Consider the following 19,839-nt stretch of genomic DNA (forward strand, 5'->3'; position numbering starts at 1 on the left):
AGAGAGCAACAGTAATTAAAACTGCATGGTACTAGCAAAGCAACAGGCTGGTTGATTAATGGAATCAAATTGAAGACCCAGAAATGAATCCATACACATATGGTCACTTGATTTTTGACAAAGAAGCCAAGTCTATTCAATGGAAAAAGGGTAGCATCTTCAACAAATGGTGCTGGTCTAACTGGATGTCTACATGTAGAAAAATGCAATTGGACCTGTATTTGTCACCATGCACAAAACTCAAGTCCAAGTGGATTAAAGACCTCAACATAAAACCAGAGACACTAAATCAGTTAGAAGAAAAAGTGGGGAAGAACCTGGAACACATTGGCACAGGAGGCAACTTCCTGAACAGAACACCAACAGCCCAAGCCTTAATGTCAACAATTAATAAATGGGGACCTCATGAGGCTGAGAAGCTTCTGTAAGGCAGGAGATACTGTCAACAGAATAGGCAACAGCCTACAGACTGGGAAAAGATCTTCACCAACCCTACATCTGACAAAGGTCTAATATCCAAAATATATAAAGAACTCAAGAAATTAAACACCACCAAACCAAATAACCCAATTGAGAAATGAGGTTCAGAGCTAAACAGAATTCTCAACAGAGGAATATTGAATGGCTGAAAAACACTTAAAGAGATGCTCATCTTTAGTCATCAGAGAAATGCAAATCAAAACAACTCTGAGATTCCATCTTACACCCATCAGAATGGCTAAGATAAAAAATTCAAGTGACACTACATGCTGGTGAGGATGTGGAGAAAGAGGAACACTCCTTCATTGCTGGTGGGAATGCAAACTAGTACAGCCACTTTGGAATTCTATCTGGTGCTATCTCAGAAAACTGAGAATAGGGCTTCCTCAAGACCCAGCTATTCTACTCCTTGGAATATACCCAGAAGAAGCTCCACTACACAACAAGGACATATGCTCAACCATGTTCATAGGAGCCTTATTCATAATAGCCAGAACATGGAAACAGCCTAAGTGTCCCTCAGTTGAAGAATGGATAAAGAAACTGTGGTACATTTATACTATGGACTACTACTCAACTAATAAAAACAAGGAATTCCCAAAATTTGTGGACAAATGGATTGAACTAGAAATCATCATACTGAGTGAGTTAACCCAGAAGCAGAAAGACTCACATGGTATATACTCACTTATAATTGGTCACTAGCCCAATAGGCATGTCCCATGGGAGTCTTCACTTACCAGGAGATTGGGATAGATGTGAGGACATCTTACTGATACTCTAGGTAAGAGAAATATAGGAGATGGGGAAATAGAAGGACCCAGAGTGTCCTGGATTTTTCAAAACCTGCTTTATTTAGGGTTCTTAAATATTGTGACCTCACTTCTAACCCACCAACCAGAGAAATGGGGAAGAGAATGTTAGTAGAAAAAGGGAGTTGTGGACCTGTTTAGAAGTAGTTCATTGGGCCAATTCTACTTTACTTCTCAGAATACCAGCAGTCCAGTCCAATAGTAAACAGCAAACAGAAATACAAATCCATAGTGATGACTCAATCCAGTGAAAACAGCCAGGCTCTGCCAAATCGGCACAAGTCACCAGAAGTGGCCAGAATCAGCTGGGAGTACCACAAGAAGTTCTCTGGAATGTTTCTCTCTGTGGAAACAAAGACCAGCAAAGATCAGTGAAGACCAGTGAAAAGTTGCATGGTAGCAATGCAAAAGCATTGTCTAACTCTCTGTGGGGTTCTTTTATATTCTTTCTAAACATCATGCTTCCTCTCACAAGACAGCTTTCTGCAAAACATCACATGCCCTTTCATAAGACAGTTTCCAGAGAAACATCGCATGACACAACTGAGTTTTTAAGAAACCAGAAACTTCCACATCAGCTGTCCTTGTTACTTAGCTTCTTTGAGTCTGTGGATTGTAGCATGGATATTCTGTACTATATGGCAAATATCCACTTATAAGTGAGTACATATCATGTTGTCTTTCTAGGTCTGGGTTACCTCACCCAGGATGATCTTTTCTAGTTCCATCCATTTGCTTGCAAATTTCATGATGTCCTTGTTTTTAATAGCTGAGTAATATTCTATTGTGTAAATGTACCACATTTTCTTTATTCATTCTTTGGTTGAGGGACATCTAAGTTGTTTTCTGTTTCTGGTTATTACAAATAAAGCTATTACAAACATAGTTGAGCAAATGTCCTTGTTGTATGGTAGAGTATCTTTTGGGTATATGCCTGGGAGTGGTATAGCTAGCTGGGTCTTGAGGTAGCACTATTCCCATTTTCTGAGAAAGCGCCAGATTGATTTCCAAAGTGGTTGAACAAGTTTGCACTTCACCAGCAATGAAGGGTTGTTCCCCTTTCTCCACGTCCTCTCCAGCACATGGTATCTCTTGAGGTTTTGACCTTAGCCATTCTGACGTGTGTAAGATGGAATCTCAGAGTCATTTTGATTTGCATTTCCATGATGACTAAGGACATTGAACATTTCTTTAAGTGCTTCTTAGCCATTAAAGCCATTAAAATTCTCTGTTGAGAATTCTGTTTAGCTCTGTACCTTATTTTTCAATTGGGTTGAAAAATATTTCACACGAACTCTGGTGCCCCATATTTGACCATGTCCCCTGGATGGGGAGACCTGGTGACACTTAGAGGAAGGATAGCAGGCTACCAAGAAGAAACTTGATACCCTATGAGCATATACAGGGGGAAGAGGTTCCCCTCAGTCACAGTCATAGGGGAGGGGAGTAAGGGGAAAATGGGAGGGAGGGAGGAATGGGAAGATACAAAGGATGGGATAACAATTTAGATGTATTGTGAATAAATTAATAAAATATATTAAAAAAGAAAAATATTGACATTTTAAGACTAAAATCTAATTAGGTGATAGATATGATGAAAACTATAAAATGCCCATAAAAATTCACATACCTAAACAAATAAAGAGTTATACTAGTTTCATGAATTAAGATTCTGCATAGTAAATATATATATATATCCCCAAACTGACTTATAAAAGTAATGAAATTATTATGAAGGTGTGGCCCAGATTGAAGGTGGATCTTTCCACCTCAAAAATATGGATTTAGGGTAGGTCTTCACACCTCAAATGATTCAATCAAGAAAAAAAACCTTGTAAATATAAGCAGCTGCTTGGGCTTTAGTTAATTCTGGGTGTAGTTGAGGTGATAACCAAGAATGACCACCACGGTTACTATGTGAAAGAGTATTTGTGAAGGATTCTGCATATCTCTTGAACTTATTGCTGGATATTACAAGAATGAAAAGAACATTCTTTACTTATGTTTCTTCTCCTGATTGTATTTGCAGTCAGCAGCCTAGAAGTGTGAAATAGTATATTGTCCTGGGGAGAAGATAAATTATTTATTTCAAGAATGGTAAATACTTAAATGTCAGTGGTTCTGTCCTATAATATATCCTACCACATGTGTATCTATCTAGGAGACTCGTGATTTCTACCAGCATCCACAAGCCAACAATAGTATGTCATATTACATTGTAAGTACAGAAAAAGCACAGGCAGTTCAGGTAATAAGTATGGCTAAGAACTGTATTCATTGAAATGAAAAGACGTTCCAGGATCCAACAGATTCCCCATATATCTCTTATTAAGCTATAATGAGGCCAAGAATTGAAAATAACACCCAATGTGCTTTGGTTTCTAGGTAAGAGGATAATAGGAGACCTATTATGGTGACATGAAGCAGTAAACCCTGAGATTTCATCTCTCATGGCTGTAAAGGCTATCACTGCTTAATCAACGAACATATAATAGAAAAATAGTGTCAATAGTGAAAATATAGAGCATAGCGTAGAGCAAAATATTTGAAGTTTATTTGTTGAGTCCAAGCAAGTGTTTACCTGAAACCAAATAGAAATATAAAACTCTGGTCAGAGTATCATTCTCACTATGTCCTGGTCATTCTCTTCCCTTATATATCAGTCTTATATGATCTAAGAACAGCAGCAACAACAAATGAACATGTTGGGAAATTTAGGGGAGAGGAAAGACGCAGCATTTTACATCTTTGCTAGATATATAGGTGTTAAATTGCTGTCTGACTTCATCCCATGAGAATGACCAAAATATTGAAAACTTTAAACCAAAGCTGCTATAGTAAGTGTTGGTATTTAAAGGGTACCCATTGCTTTCTGGTCATTTTCTGGTTTCTATATATCACATAGATAAGAGACAGAACCAACTCTGGAGTAAGGAGCCAAACAGGGGAAAAAAAACCTTTTCTGAAACTTAGGCTTATAAATGGTTTGAAAAAAATCCTTTAGGCATAAGGTGAAGATAATTAATATCCTCCCACTAAGATTGTTAGCCATACAGATTTTCCAGCATTGCACTTTTTTGTTTGTTTATGGCTTTTTCTTTATTTATTTTGTATTATTTTTACACAATATATTTTTTATCATATTTTTTCCTCTCTCCCAACTACTTGAAAATCCTATCTCTCGACTTTTTGTTCTTCTCACTTCAAAACAAAAAACAAAAACACAAATCAAAACAAACAAACAGCCCAGCCCAGGCTAACTTGTCTCAAAAAACAAATAAAAATTTAAAACATGATAAAACAAAATAACACACACACAAACACAATTATAGAGTCTGTCTTGTGTTGGCCAGCTACTCTTGAGCATGGGTAGCAATCTATTTGGTTGATATACTCAGTGATACACCATTGGAGAAAACTGAATTTTCCTTTTCCAGTAGGTATCAATTTAAAAAAATAGCATCACAATTTATATACAACATAATGCTAGAACTGTCAATCAGTGTGGCAATGGAGAAAAAAATAAACAATATGAATACTGATTGGAATGATGGAATTAAAGCTCTGTATTTATAAGATCCTAAGGAATTTGTATAAAAAGCTATTTGAACCAATAAGGTGCAATGTGACTTTTTCTAGGTACTCTACTCATGTTAATCCCAGGTAGAAAAGACAATGAGGGACTAAAACAATTATTCTGCCTAGGATTTAGCTAGGTAAAACAATAAGTTTCTGGGGTTACTTAAATGAGCATGATCAACTCATAGGCAGCTATACTGCCAAAGAACCTCTCTTCCCAAGAACATATTAACTGCTTATATATACTTGGGGAGAGGAGAGGTCTCTTGAGCATCATGAGCCTATCTAGCTTTATTAGCACCCATACTTCAAAAAAATGTTAATGTATTCAGTCTTGTGATAGACATGTGGAGGTGAGCTCAGCTGAGTTGATTCAAGATGGCAGTAATCACATTCAACCAGGAGAAAGTACACACAGAACATAAAGCCATAAGATATATTAACATACTAATAAAAATTGTGTCTACATGTTGATCAATGAGCAGTTAGAAATTAAAATTTAAAATACCATTTACAGAAGCATACAAAAACATTAAACATGGATAGGCACATTAAGTAAAACATGTATAAGACTGTACACCTGAAGCAGAAAAGTTTGTTGAGAGCAATAGCAGAAGCTGTAAATAAATAAAAATAAATACCATATTCAAGAAATTAAAAGGCTCAATATTTTAAATCATTAATTTAGTTTTCTATTATTGTATAAGAAATTGCCACCAACTGGGTGATTTAAAATGACACAAATCGTTTCAGTGAATGAAAAGTTGAGGCATGAGATCATTACATTCTTTGTTTGTGGTCTCACCAGGCTAGCTGAACTCAAAGCACTGGCTAGAGCTATAACCTCATCTGAGGTTCTGAGTACTCGTCTAAGCTTATTGGTTACTGGAAGAATTCATTTCCTTGCAGTTGTATAACTGAGACTCAGAGACTCACTAACACATCCTTGAACCACTAAAGTAAGTTAATTAAATCTGAATTTTAAAAGTTAATTTGAGAACCCACTTGCACCCATTCACTAATGTAAGACTATGTATGGTACAAACTTTCAGTTAAAAAATGACTAAGTTAGCGGGGCAGGGTGTGTGTGTGTGTGTGTGTGTGTGTGTGTGTGTGTGTGTGTGTGTGTGTGTAGCAAGGCGGGGTGGTAGTGCACGCCTATAATCCCAGGACTCGGGAGGCAGAGGCAGGTGGATCGCTGTGAGTTCGAGGCCAGCCTGGTCTACAAAGTGAGTCCAAGACCACCAAGGCTACACAGAGAAACCCTGTCTCAAAACACCAAAACAAAACCAACCAACCAACCAACCAAACAAGAACCCAAACCAAAAAACAAAACAAAAGAGTAACTTTTGCACATCTAGTGTATATCATGATTACAATAGCTATTTTTTAACTTGGAATATGATAAGATGGCAAAATTTAGTGTCCTGACTCTCATAATAATTGTAACAGCAAAAAGTGGTAGGTTTAGCAGAGAGTGGTGGGTATGGTTAATTTGATTATGGTGTTCAATAGTATAGCACTCTTTCAAGTATCAAAATAAATATTCTATAGCTTATTTTTTCTTTTAACCCATTTCATTATGACATTTTCATACATGTATAAAATGTTTTTGGGTACTGGTGGATGGATAGCTGGTAAGCACCTGACATGAAAATCTGATTCTCAGAAATTGTCCTCTGACTTTCATACGCACACCATGTCATGCACTTGCATATACTCACACACACACACCATAGACACACATAATAATAATGGTGGTGGTGGTAGTAGTAGTATCAGCAGCAGAAATAGTTATAATAAACCAATATAGAGTATTTTTATTATATACATGCTACCCATTAGCCTCTGTTGTACTTCTTCCACCCCAGTGACGCCTTTCTTCTGCTCACCTAGTCCTCTTACTATGTTAATGTTTTTTTTCACTTATTTTGTGACCCATTGTATTCTACTAGGATTTATTATAAGAGTCAAGCTGAGTGACTATTGGCAAAAGTATGGGCTCCTTACCTGTGGTAACACCAGTGAAGAAAATGTGTCTCCACCCCCAGCAACTATTAACTGCCTATAGACAACTCAGGAAAAATATGGAATGCTTCACAAATGCCATCCTTGCACAGGGGCCATTCTAATATTTTTGGTGACATTCTAATTTTTGTGTATGTTCTGACCAAGTAAGCACTTTATAGCTTCTTAAATATTTTCTTGAAATGGGAACTTATTATTTTTTGATTAAAATGTTAAAAAATTTTAATTAAAAATTAAACTGCTAAAAATTTATTGGATATCTGCAGCCATACTTTTTGTTTATTAGATGATTTTCATCTAATTTTTTATGACATCTTTTTGGATATTTGAAGACAATGATCCTGCCACACTAAAATCATACTTTTAAGCTAAAACTTTTATCTCTTTGATTTTTTATCCAATCATGCCTCTTGTCTCCTGGACCAATTCTAGTTTACTGATGATCTACTTAAAGTTTAGGGCTCAGAAGGTTTTATTGCATGGAAAGTATATCTGTTATTCCAACTCACCCCTTTTGCACATATTAAAGAGTTAATCTGGAGCAGTTATCCTTCTAATGACCCTATATAATTAACCCTTGTGGTGTCTAATTAAAAATAAACATATATCAGTGCTCCTATGTGTCCCCATGGAACTGTTCTAATTCATCTTTGTCCTCTGGCTATAATTTTACATAAGATATCCATAGGGCAGTTAATTTTGGAAACACATATGATAGAAAATTGAAGTTCAGTTCTTAATTTACTTTCAATCAACTATCTTTCTATTCCATTTTATTATGCTCACTTATTCTTCCACCCCTAACCCTATGTATAGGCAATATTGAACATCAAACCTTTAAAATTGTATGATGTAGATTAACCCTATCCTCAGACCTACTCAAGTTAGGTTTTAACTCTGAGACTAGAAGAAAACAGGAGAACCTTTAGTTCTCTCTCTCTCTGAAATAACATAGTCATATGGATTAGAGAAATACAGGTGAGGTCACACCAGCATATCTTAATATTGAATTTACATATCTTAAGGTCCCATTGATTATCAGGTTCTGATGCTTTTCAGTTAGTTAGCTAGTTAGTTGGTTAGTTAGAGATAGTAACACTCTGAATGTAGTCAATTTTTCCTTTGATATTACAAGGTAAGTCTAAAATATTTTCTGTATTTCCATTTGTCCTTGAATTTTATAATCAGTTATGCTAATGTCACATTAAAGATGAATCTGTTTAAAGACCAAATGATATCAGGATTACATTCTGCCTTGATAATATGTAGTAGGAAATAGATTATATTGCTTCTCACATATACAAGTTTAACAAAACATTTTCTACAATACATATCTACTATGATGTATTTCTTCTTTGAATCTATTAACTTAGTGAATTACTTTAATATATTTTCCAAATATTTAACCACCTTTGTATCAGTAGTATAAAACTAACCATTATGTTCAATTACTATTTTAGATAGGAGCTATGCATTTATTTTTGTAAATGAACTGAATATGCCATATTCAAGAACAGCTTTGCCTGCTATTGATGTTGTGATTATGTTACCTTCAAAGAACAAGCTATGGGACATTTTTCCTGTTGCTAGTAAGAGTTTTATTAAAATCAGCATGGTTTCCTTAGAAAATGTAGTCACACTTGCTTGTAGAACCATCTGAATAAGGAATATCTCGTGTAGGGATTTTTAAAAATATTTTTATTTCATTCATTATGATCAAGCACCATTAAAAATTTCAGTTTGAGGGAGTAAATATTGATAAAGCTGAAGTTTATTAGTTGTGATAAAGATATCCTCCATGTGTTAACAGCCAATCAAAATTCAGAATTGTAGAGCCCAGTGCCAACAGATACAGCTACAAAACAACTCCTTTACCTAAGGCTCAGAGAACATTGCAAAAGATGAGATAGAAAGATTGTAAGAGCTAGGGGATTGGGGAGTTTGCTGTGAGACTGTGTCTCCTAACACTGCCAGACAGTACTCCCATAAAGTCTCATTAGCTTGACTGCCTAAACATAGCCTGAACAAGGACAACAGCAATAAACATGCTAAAGTGGACAGTGGAAAGCCCAGGTGGCTTCAACCCTACACAAAGAACTACAGGCAACTAAAGAATGCTGAAAGTGGGAGGAATAGTCTTCCACAGGAAAGAGCACAGCAAGTAGCTATCCAATACCACATTGTCAACCCTGAAAGTATACATGCAAGTAACATTAAACAGATCGAGTATGTTTTATTTATGTACTTAAGAATATATATGTACATATATATAGGTATATAATAATAGCTAATGAAAAATAGAGGCCATAATTTTGAAAGAGAGCAAGGAAGGTGTATGGGAGTGTTTGGGGGATAAAAGGGTATGGGAAATTATGTAATTATATTATAATCTCAAAAAATAAAAGAAATAATTTTAAAAAGATGTGTGCTAAAGCCTTTATCTGATAATTTTCATTTTTTTCCTGTATGTCATATCAATTTTACTTTACACTTTAAGCTATTTAGCTAATGAAAATGTGCTTAAATTTTCTATAACTTTGTAGTTAGTTGAATATTAACCATTATGTAGTCATCTTTTCAATACTTAAAATTATTGTTTGTATAAATTTATTTTATATGAATTTAAAGTAGACAGCATTTAATCTTCAGTATTTACTAAATCTACATTTCTCCCTAACTTCTGTTGAAAATCAATTTTCTGCTGGGCTATATTTCTAATATTTAAGTCAATTACTTTAGACTTTTAGTTACTACTTTTAACAATTTATATGTACTCATTTAAATAAATAATTTAAAATACTTTATAATCATTAAGCCTAATTGCAGGCACCATTGATGTCAGTAACCACTCTGATTAACTACACATTTCTACATTTAAATGGCAAACTTGAAACAAAATGATTAATAGTACAAGGTAAATATTTTTTTAAAAAACCTTGGAGGGGGAGATCCAATATGGTGGTGCCGATGGCACATCACTTCTGATCAGCAAGACAACCAGGACTGCACAGCCACCTAAAGACTAAACTGAGAGCTATAAACACCAGTGCTGCTGATTCCCAGGTGAAAGGGATCCACAGTGTGTGGAGCATGGGTGGGTCTGATCCCTGGCCACCCAGCTAACCAACAGAAAAGACCCAGGGGGACAATCCACATTAGCCGCCGTCTTGAGAAAGACTGTGAGACACCTGTGCAGCTTTGGGCTCTCTCCGCCTGCTTACTGAATCTGGGATTCAGAGCAAACAGGCAGTTCTTAGTCCCAGTACCAGCCACAATCCATGTTAGCTCCCATCCCAAGAAAGAGTGCAGGGCACCCAAAGCAGCTTTGTACACCGATCTCTCTCAGCCCCCCACTTGCTTACCGACCTAGCCCATCTGGGTCACAGAGAAGACAGGCAGAGCCCTGCCATCTCAGAAAGGCCTGTGGAGCACCAGAGCTGCTTTGGGCTCTGATCTCTCTCTCTCTCTCAGCCCCCCGCCTCCTCCCCCCGCTCCGCCCGCCCCACACAACTACTTACCAGCCTGGCCCATCTGTGACACAGAGCAGACAGGCAGAGCTGAGTCCAGGCTCCAGCCACAATCCACATTAGCTGCCATCCTGCAAGCAGCTTTGGGCTGGGATCTCTCTCAGCCTACCTGAAGCCTACTGTTCTGGCACAGGTAGGACACAAAGCAGACAGGCAGAGCTGAGTTCTGTGCGGGCTACAATCTACATTAGCTGCCACCCTGTGAGCAGCTTCGGGCTCATATCTCTCTCCGCCCACCTGCAGCTTATTGGCCTGGCCCATCATCTAAGTCACAGAGCAGACAGGCAGAACAGAGCCCTGTGCAGGCCACATCACATTAGTTGGCATTCCTTGAGCAGCTTTGGGCGCTCGCTCTGTGTCTCTGTGTCTCTGTGTCTCTGTGTCTCTGTGTCTCTGTGTCTCTGTGTCTCTGTCTCTGTCTCTGTCTGTCTGTCTGTCTCTCTCTCTCTCTCTGTCTCTGTCTGTCTCTGTTTCTGTCTCTCTGTCTCTGTCTCTGTCTCTCTCTGTCTCTCTCTGTCTCTCTCTCTCTCTCTCTGTCTCTCTGTCTCTCTCCTCTCTCTCTCTCTCTCTCTCTCTCTCTCTCTCTCTCTCTCTCTCTCTCTCTTTCTCTCCCCCCCACACACACACTAGCTGCTTACCAGCCTAGCCCATCTGGGACACAGAGCAGCTAATCAGAGCCCTGCCATCTTGATATGGCCTGTGGAGTCTTTAGTTTTAGTTTAGTTTTACAATTAACCTTAGCTGTTTATGGGTTAAGATGTTTTTAGGTCTAGATAGATGTTTTAAGTTGATAATGGTGAGATGGTAAATATTGATTTTCTGCCAGAGCCTGCTCTGGACAGTATCGACCAGTACCTGGATATGGGGCAAGAGGCTGAGAAAATAAAAAGATATAGGAAAAGACAAAAAAGATATAGCAAAAGAGATAAGAAAAAAAGACAAGTGTTCAGGAGGACTAACAATTCTCTCAGAACACAGTATTCATCTGTATGAACCAGAAGATTCTTGGAACAGAAACAAAAGCTACCAATTACTTTAGTTACCTATGTTCTTAGACTTCTTTCATCTCAAAGCTAAAGTACATCAAACTCACAGCCACACCTGGTAACAATAGATAACATTCTTATCTAAGAAGTTAGCCAACAGAAATATCTTGTCAAGTCCTTAAGGCTGTGTGAGATTTTCAAGCCACGATTGTAAGTTCTCTGGCTTCCTTCTGTTATGCACTTCAAAGTGCATAATTTTCTCCCAACAATTTTCATTCAGAATTTTAGACTCACCAAGATAGGAAAGATGTTTTCTTCAAGGCTGTCGAATACAAATAGCCAAAACACTATAGCTGTAACATTTATATAATTCCTGACTGTTTCATGGTTCTTCTTGATGTAGGCAGGTTATTGTATATATGTGTAATAATATAAATGTATATGTAAAAAATAAAAAAATTAATAAAATGAAAAAAACTTGAGCCATTTAGATTTCATCATTTCATTTGATCACTTCTTTAAAAATTGAAGCACTAGAACATAGTATGAACTAAAAGATAAATATTTTTGTTCAATAAGTGAAATATTAGTTCATACACAGATTATTTTGAATTGTGTGTTTAAATTAAAATTTATACTTAAAATTACTCTGAAACTAAAAAGAAAAAGAATATGATTGATTAAGAGTTACACAGAACTTCCTTGTGTTTTCACAAATCTCAAACAAAATATCTGGTACATTCAGCAGGGAGAAGTGGGTAGCATGCAAACAGAAGGGAATGGAACAGTACACAATAGAGAAAGACTGGGTGGAACCCAGAAATATAAAATTTTAGAATCATAAAAAAATAAAGGACAATAACATAGAGCACTAAACAAAATTATAGGGAAGGGAGAAAACACACCCTTTCCAGTGGAACTGCATGTAAGGTTGAAAAGAAAGCTTCAGGAAGCTAACAAAGCTCACAAGCCAACTCTTTGCAAAAACAAAATTTAACATTCATGATCTATAACCTGCATAGTGAGCAGATGCTGATAAAGGGCCCCACTATTTGTCTTTGTTTACTCACCAGCACTGTGTACAGGAACCATTTTATTAGATATCTTATAGCCAAGACAGAAGATCTTGTAAGTTTATGTCTTCAAACTCCTCCACAGAATGGCATAAAAATGGCCCAGATGAATAGCATAAGCAAATATTATGGGATTATGGGTGGAAAATAACCCAGATAGAAATGATTAAATCAGATGACATCGGATGGAGGCTGGGAAATAATGGAAGGTAGTTTGGGGAGTTAATATCTGCCATGCCCCAGGTTAAATAAGGCTTATTCTACAATACAACAAGTATCTGTATCTTTTATTGATTTTGATAGTGGGTTTAATAATACCACTGTAATAATTAGAGGTAATTAATAATAAATATTATTAGATTTTAAAAATGTTTTCTACAACACACTTTCCTGTCTTATCTTGCTTCTTACTTGGCCACCACCATGGGTGAAGTGAAGTAAGAAGCATATGGTTGGTGTTGATGATTTGGCCCAGATGAAGAACATTAGCAAGTATTTGGGATTATGGATGGGAAGTAGCTCCATAGAAATTATTAGAAGCAGATGGCATGGCATGGGGGCAGAGAGATATGGGAAACCTGCCCCAATATGAGAGGTAGTTTAGGGGATTGATATCTGCCCTGCCTCAGGTTAACTAAGGCTGTTTTAAAATACAACCAGTGTCTAGTCTTTAATTGCTTGATAGTGGGTTAGAAAATACCACCATAATAATTAAAGAGCTAATAATAAGCATTTATTAGACCCTACCTCTATATCAGCAGCAATACATTATTAGATTTTTTTATGTTTTCTACAAAACACTTCACTTTCTTATCTTAAATGAAAGTGGACTTTGTACTCTCAAGAGGAGGTTGCCCATCATGAATATCTCCATATGAGAAAAGTAACTTTGCCCCAACAGATGAACAAACCGTAATGCAAAAACACAATTCAAGAATTGGTTCTCTTTTCAACCATGTGGGTTCTGGGGAATGAGTCCAGGATATTGGGCTTTTTTTTTTTTTTTTACTCACTGAGCCATGCTGCTGGCCCAGATGTTTTCCTTTGTAATTCCATATTTGGTTAAGATAGTTTTTCAATTTTGTTGTATAATTTTTTAGTTAACTCTTTAACTGTACCTATTCTTTTTTGTATTTTTAGAGTTCAATGTTTTGTATATAAAATATTATTGTGTATGGCCTCACACTTAGCATTAAAAAAACCAAACCCTCAGCACTGCTTTTCTTTCTATGTATTAGTGATTCATTCTTTATTAATGTGTACTACTATGTGTGCTCCACTGCATGAACCATGTGTTTATCCATTTCTCTGTTGATTAAAAATTTTGGGTTTTTTTCCAAGTGAACGTTAATATAGTATGTTAATTTTTCATGGTTAATGATTATTTTAGCCATTAAATCAGAGCCCTCAATATCCAATACTTCTCAAATATTCATCAGCTAGCAATCAAAATCTCAGTATTGAGCTTATAGACATTTCATATTCAACCATAACATATGGGAAAAGTTGATGTGAATATTTGAATAGAAACCTTATAGAGAGATGTTTACATTTATTTGGCATAAATGCCTGAAAGAAATCACAGGGTTGTGTGGGAAGGACATATTTAGCTTTATAACAAACAATTGAGCTATTTTCCAAAGTGGTTGTACCACTTAACATCCTCACAGATATGAATGGTTTAATTTCTCCACATTATTACCAGTATATGATATAAAAGTATGCTCTTTGATTTTTGTCTTATTAGTGTATATTTAATAACACATTGTGTTTTCATTTCTATTTTCCTGATAACCAGTCTTGTAGACAGCCTTTTTCTGTGCTTATTAGCTATATATTCTTTAATACAGAAGTAGAAAATATATCAAGAAGCTTTCTATAAAAAGCTTGTTCACATTTTTGACTCACTTTTCTTATTTTGCTTATCATCATCATCATCAATCATCATCATCATCATCATCATTTTAGAGTAATTTGTATAGTCTACGTATAAGTCATATGTTAATTATCAGCTTTACAGATGTATTCATGTTTTGCTTGTATCTTATTTTTTAGAGAATATATTTTTAAATCAAATTTTGAGATTATAATTACATGATTTTCCTCTCTCAAAATTCTACATATACCCCTCATTGCTCTCTTTCAAATTCAAGACCTTTTTCATTAATTATTTCTATATACATATATGTGTATATATGTTCCTAAATACATAAGCACAACCTACTCAGACTGTATAATGTTACTTGTACGTGTATGTTTTCGGCGCTGAACATTTGGTATTGGGTAACCAAATGTGCTCTTCTCTGGATAAGACTATATCTCCCATTCTTAGTTGTCTGCAGTTCTTTGTGTAAAGTTGAGGCCTAGTGTGAAAGTTATAAACATGAATAAATTCTAATTAATCACTTTTTTTATCTTTTATGGATCATGCTTTTTGTGTCCCAAGATATCTTTTTTTAACAATTTATTTTCATTTAATGTGATTTTGTGTTTTGCCTGCATGTATGTCTGTGTGAGGGTTGCAAACCTTGAAGTTACAGACAGTTGTGAGCTATCATGAGGGTGCTGGGAATTGAACCTGGGTCCTCTGGAAGAGCAGTCAGTGCTCTTAACCATTGATCCATTTCTCCAGCCCCGTGTCCCAAGATATCTTTACTTTTCCAAAAGTTAAGAACTTTTTATCTCATGTTTTGTTATTGCCCATTTCATTTTCATGTGCATGAAGTGTCAGTTTTATTGAGTTTTTTGTTTTTTTTTTAAATTATATGTAGATATCCAATTGATCCAATACCAACTGTTATAAAAGTTATCCTTTTTTTCATTCAATTATCTTTTCACCTTTGTAAAAAAAAATCAGTTAACTTTAAACTTGTGAGTTTCTTTCTAGATCTTCTAGTATGTTTTATTTACCTACATGACTATAATCCAGATTTGTTTTGTTAAAATTTTATTTAAGTATAAGATTATATATTAAATATAAGTAATGGCAATATAAATGACTAATAAATATTACAAAATATGAATATTAACTAGCATAGTCTTGGGAAAATCAGGTTCTTATATCCCAATTCAAATAGCCATTTTTATACTAAAAAGTAGACTACAGTAGTTAAGTGCATAGAATCTTTAGAGTTCTGACTCCTTCATTAAAGACCAGACCCAGAAAGGCTAAGTAACTTGACAAAGGTTTCATACCACATGGTGGAGCCCAATTGTAGTCTTTTGGATGAAACTCAGTGTTAGCGTTTTCCAGTTTCACAGTCTTATGTGTTATTATATCTATCTTCTGATTCTAAATTCACTGTTGATTTAGAATAATTCTACTGGTTTAGAATACTAATACTTCAGGTATTCTCAAACCTGTTATTTAATAATTGCACTTTATTGTCCTCACTTTTAATCTCTATACTGTATGAAACTTTTTTATTTTTATTAATTCTTTGAGAATTCCTTTTGATCTTATTCATCTTCCTCTTCTATCTTCTCTCAGATCTGCCTACCATTCCATAATCACCCAACTTTTGAGTCCTCATTTTTTTGAAAACTTATCAAGTTTCTTTAGTGTTGCCTATATACTCTTAGATGTATAGCCATTAACTGGGGCAAGGCCACACACTTAAAGGAAGCTAATTCCCCCTCTTTCAGCAGTTATCAATTACCAAAAACTCCTCAGGTAGGGGTAGAACTTTATGCCCCTCTCTCTTGAGACCAGGTCTCATGTAGTTCAGACTAGCCTTGCAATCTCTGTGTAACCTTGAACTCCCATTTTTTTTCTGCCTTTACCTCCCAAGTGTTGGGATTATAGGCTATATGAAGGGTTGTTAAAGCAGATTTGAGTTTCTTCCTACTATTAACAACCATAGCTAATAGCACAATTTTGATCCTTTCCTTAAAACTGCAGATTAAACCTTATTTTTTCACTCTGCTCATCTACTACTTTATGCAACTCATTTCTAGGATCTTTATGTCAATTATTGTTAGGAAAAGCATTTATTTGGTACTACAGAAACTATTAGTAAGGAACTTTGAGGTTAACATGTTTCAAAAACAAAAACCACAGACCAATAACACAGTATTTAAATAAGTTCTAAGGAAATACAAGTGGCCTACTTTTGAAATTTCTAATATATGTTATGGACAGGATAGGAATGGGTATAGATTTGTATTCTGGGTCTATGGAATTTATAAAAAAAGTCTTTCCTAATTCCATGCTATTCCAGGAGTAGTAGATCCCTAGATAATGTGCTTCCTCAGTCAGCCATAAAACAAACAAACAAACAAACAAACAAACAAACAAAACATTTTCCTACTTCTTGTCTTCGCCAGCAAAAACTCTTTAGTAGGTAGTTTTCTTTCCTGGCTTTCCATGGCTACTATCTCTCTGAAGAGATATTTTTACCCCTTCCCTCAAACCCAGACTAGCCTCTGGAATAAGATCTGTGAGTTCCATAGAATTCTGGGTTTAGCTTACAGCCAGTGCTGTGGTTGAATGAGATAGGTAATCTAGATATCCATTACTTTTCTATTTCTCTCAATTCACAATCCAGCAAAGGAAAATATACTATTCAATTTATAAATTTAATTGCTACTGAAGCCAAGTTCAGTTTTAAAACACAATTTATGCAAGTGGTTAATATGGATGCATGTTATCTGATAGATATATCAGTAAAATGATTCAAATGATTATTGCACACCATAATGACCTGGCTAATACTGAATAATATATATTTCAAGGTCACTGGGGCTGTGTATTTCAAATGTTCTCATCACAGAAAGTTTTAAATGTTTGAAGTAATAGTTAAGTAGTTGGTTTTACTTGGTAATTATTGTGCTCAAAGCCATAACACCCTTGTATATAAATATGTACCACTATAATTTATCAACACACAATAAAAATTCTGTTTTAGAGATTCTACCTCATATCTGTGTTATGTATTAATTCACACAAACATAGTATTCTTTCACAATTGTATTGAAAATATATAACAAATTGCTTCTGCTTTGTTGATTCTTAACTTCATTTTACAGATGAAGAAAGCAAAGCAAAAAGAGCATGGAATAAAGAGAGAAGCATTATAATATCAAAACAAAAACTCCGGCCTAGATATCTGCAGACCTGGATTCCTGTGGTCCTCAGTTGTTAACTCAATATGTAGTTATGACTAAATCACACCCCCTCTCTGGGCCTCACCATCTGCATTTACAGAATGAAGTGATTTGGCTTTCTCAAATTTGTTTACACGTTATAATCACCTGGGAGCTTTAAAATGCATTCCTTAACCCACCTCCAAATATTCTGATTTTAATTAGTGATTTCCATAACACTACAATGACTCAGAAGAAACTAATCCACGGAAACCACAAATCTAGTCTGGTATTTCTCTCTGAAAGTCAAGAGCTGCAGAGTATGTCTTAGAAGGGAGTACTCAAGGTCTCTCTCTCTCTCTCTCTCTCTCTCTCTCTCTCTCTCTCTCTCTCTCTGGGCATAGGTATGCATACACTCATTCCAGTTGAAGAACTATAGGAATTTGAAGAGTTTTATAAAAGGAAGTTAAAGAGTCAACAAATTAAAAGAAAAAAAAGCATTTCTTTCTCCTATTCTTTTCCTTTTTTCAATATGGCTTATATACTATGATGTTCTTGGATAATTATTCTTAGGAGAGGTGTTTTAATCTTCATTGGATGAAATCCATTGAGAAAAAAGTGGAATAAAATTATCATAAAGATGAATACACCTTTCCTTGGATTTCTTTTGCAGCATTTTTATCATCAGAGTGGTAAAATTTAAAGGTAAGGATTAAAGCTTGGTAATAAAAAAAAAAAAGAGCCAAGGAACTCATTTATTCTCCTTAGTTTAGATTTTAGCAAATAGGTGCAAAGTGATTTTTCAGGGTGTATTCATACTCCACCCCAGCTTTATTATGGTAAAAAGTGTGCATGTGGCTTGTTGTTAAAGTTCTGGAATATTTGCCTATCTGTCTATGTACACTTCTTTCTCTTAGTACTGTGGCACAAAGGGGTAAGTTAAGTTTTCCAGGACTTGAAGCATTCAGATCCTTGTTATCAGTATCATTTGCCATCAGGGACATGATTATTATCTGGTTCAGTAAAAAGAATTTGTTGAAAGTTGAAAAATGACAACTTGAAAACCTTATTCTTTTTCAAGAGAGTGCCTAACAAATATATCTGAGAGCAAACATATAAAACTTGGATTGCAATGACAGCAAGATCTTGAACATTAAGCAACATCATTCTCAAAATTCCCTTCCTTGTCTTTCTATCGTGGCCTTTGAAAATAGCAAAGCATCCTGACCTTTGAAAGACACTGGACAGGGTGAAGATATGCATACAGGCCTAGATTAGGATAAAGGGGCCAAAGATTGTAGTTTTATTAAACACTATCCAACTTTAGTCTGGAAGTTCAGAAAACATAGTGATGACTCCTAAATCATCAGAGAAGACTAATTGAAAAATTTAGAGTTTTGGAATTTTGGTCACATTAACAGCTAATAAAAAGCTTAGGGCAAAGTTTTTAATCTGAGCAACTAGGTGTTTGGAATTGGTGTTAGAACTATGAAAGAATACAAAGATATATGTTTGACATCTCTAATACATATTCGAGGACAGATGTAAAAGTGGCAGTTGAGCATTCAAAGAGGTGAGTTCAAGGAAGCAGTCCATACAGGAGAAATATTTCTGAGCTCTCACATAAATGAGACTCAAAGAAAAGATATCTAAAGGATACCTGAATATGAAGAAGTGATAGGGAGAAAATATCCAATAAAGGACATATAAAAGGAGCAGTTAGTGAAGTAAAAGGAAACCAAGAAGAGAATACTATTCTAAAATCAACATAATGAGCATGCTCTTAGAAGCACTATAGTCAGATTTTCATGATCGGTTAGATATAAGGACTGTGAAGTAACCTGGACTTCATAAAGTAGAAGCAATTGTTACACTAGTTTTTGCCAGATCATTTTGAGTGATAATTTGACTTATTCATTCATGGTTTTTTTTTTCAGAATTCTTTTATACTTTTACTACACAAAGAAGCAAGAATAAATTAGTATAATGCATTGTGTGCTTTTGTTACCTTATTAATAAAAATAAAAACATATCAGTGGGTTGTTTTTAGCAAATGCCTTGATTTTATGTAAGTACAGTCTATAGAATGCAGGATAAAAGATACTATAACTCTTAAAATGTGTCTGTTGTGTCTTAACTAGGTGGCAGAAATATTTTTAAAGTCAGTAGCCTTGATTTACATATGATTCCCCCAAAGGCCCATGTGTTAATGTCTACAACTTAGCTTTATGCTAAGATCTATAATCTTTAAGAGGTGTGGCCTAATAAG

The sequence above is a fragment of the Acomys minous genome, assembly GCF_964271855.1.
Source record: "Acomys minous genome assembly, chromosome: 7".
Lineage (NCBI taxonomy): Eukaryota > Metazoa > Chordata > Mammalia > Rodentia > Muridae > Acomys > Acomys minous.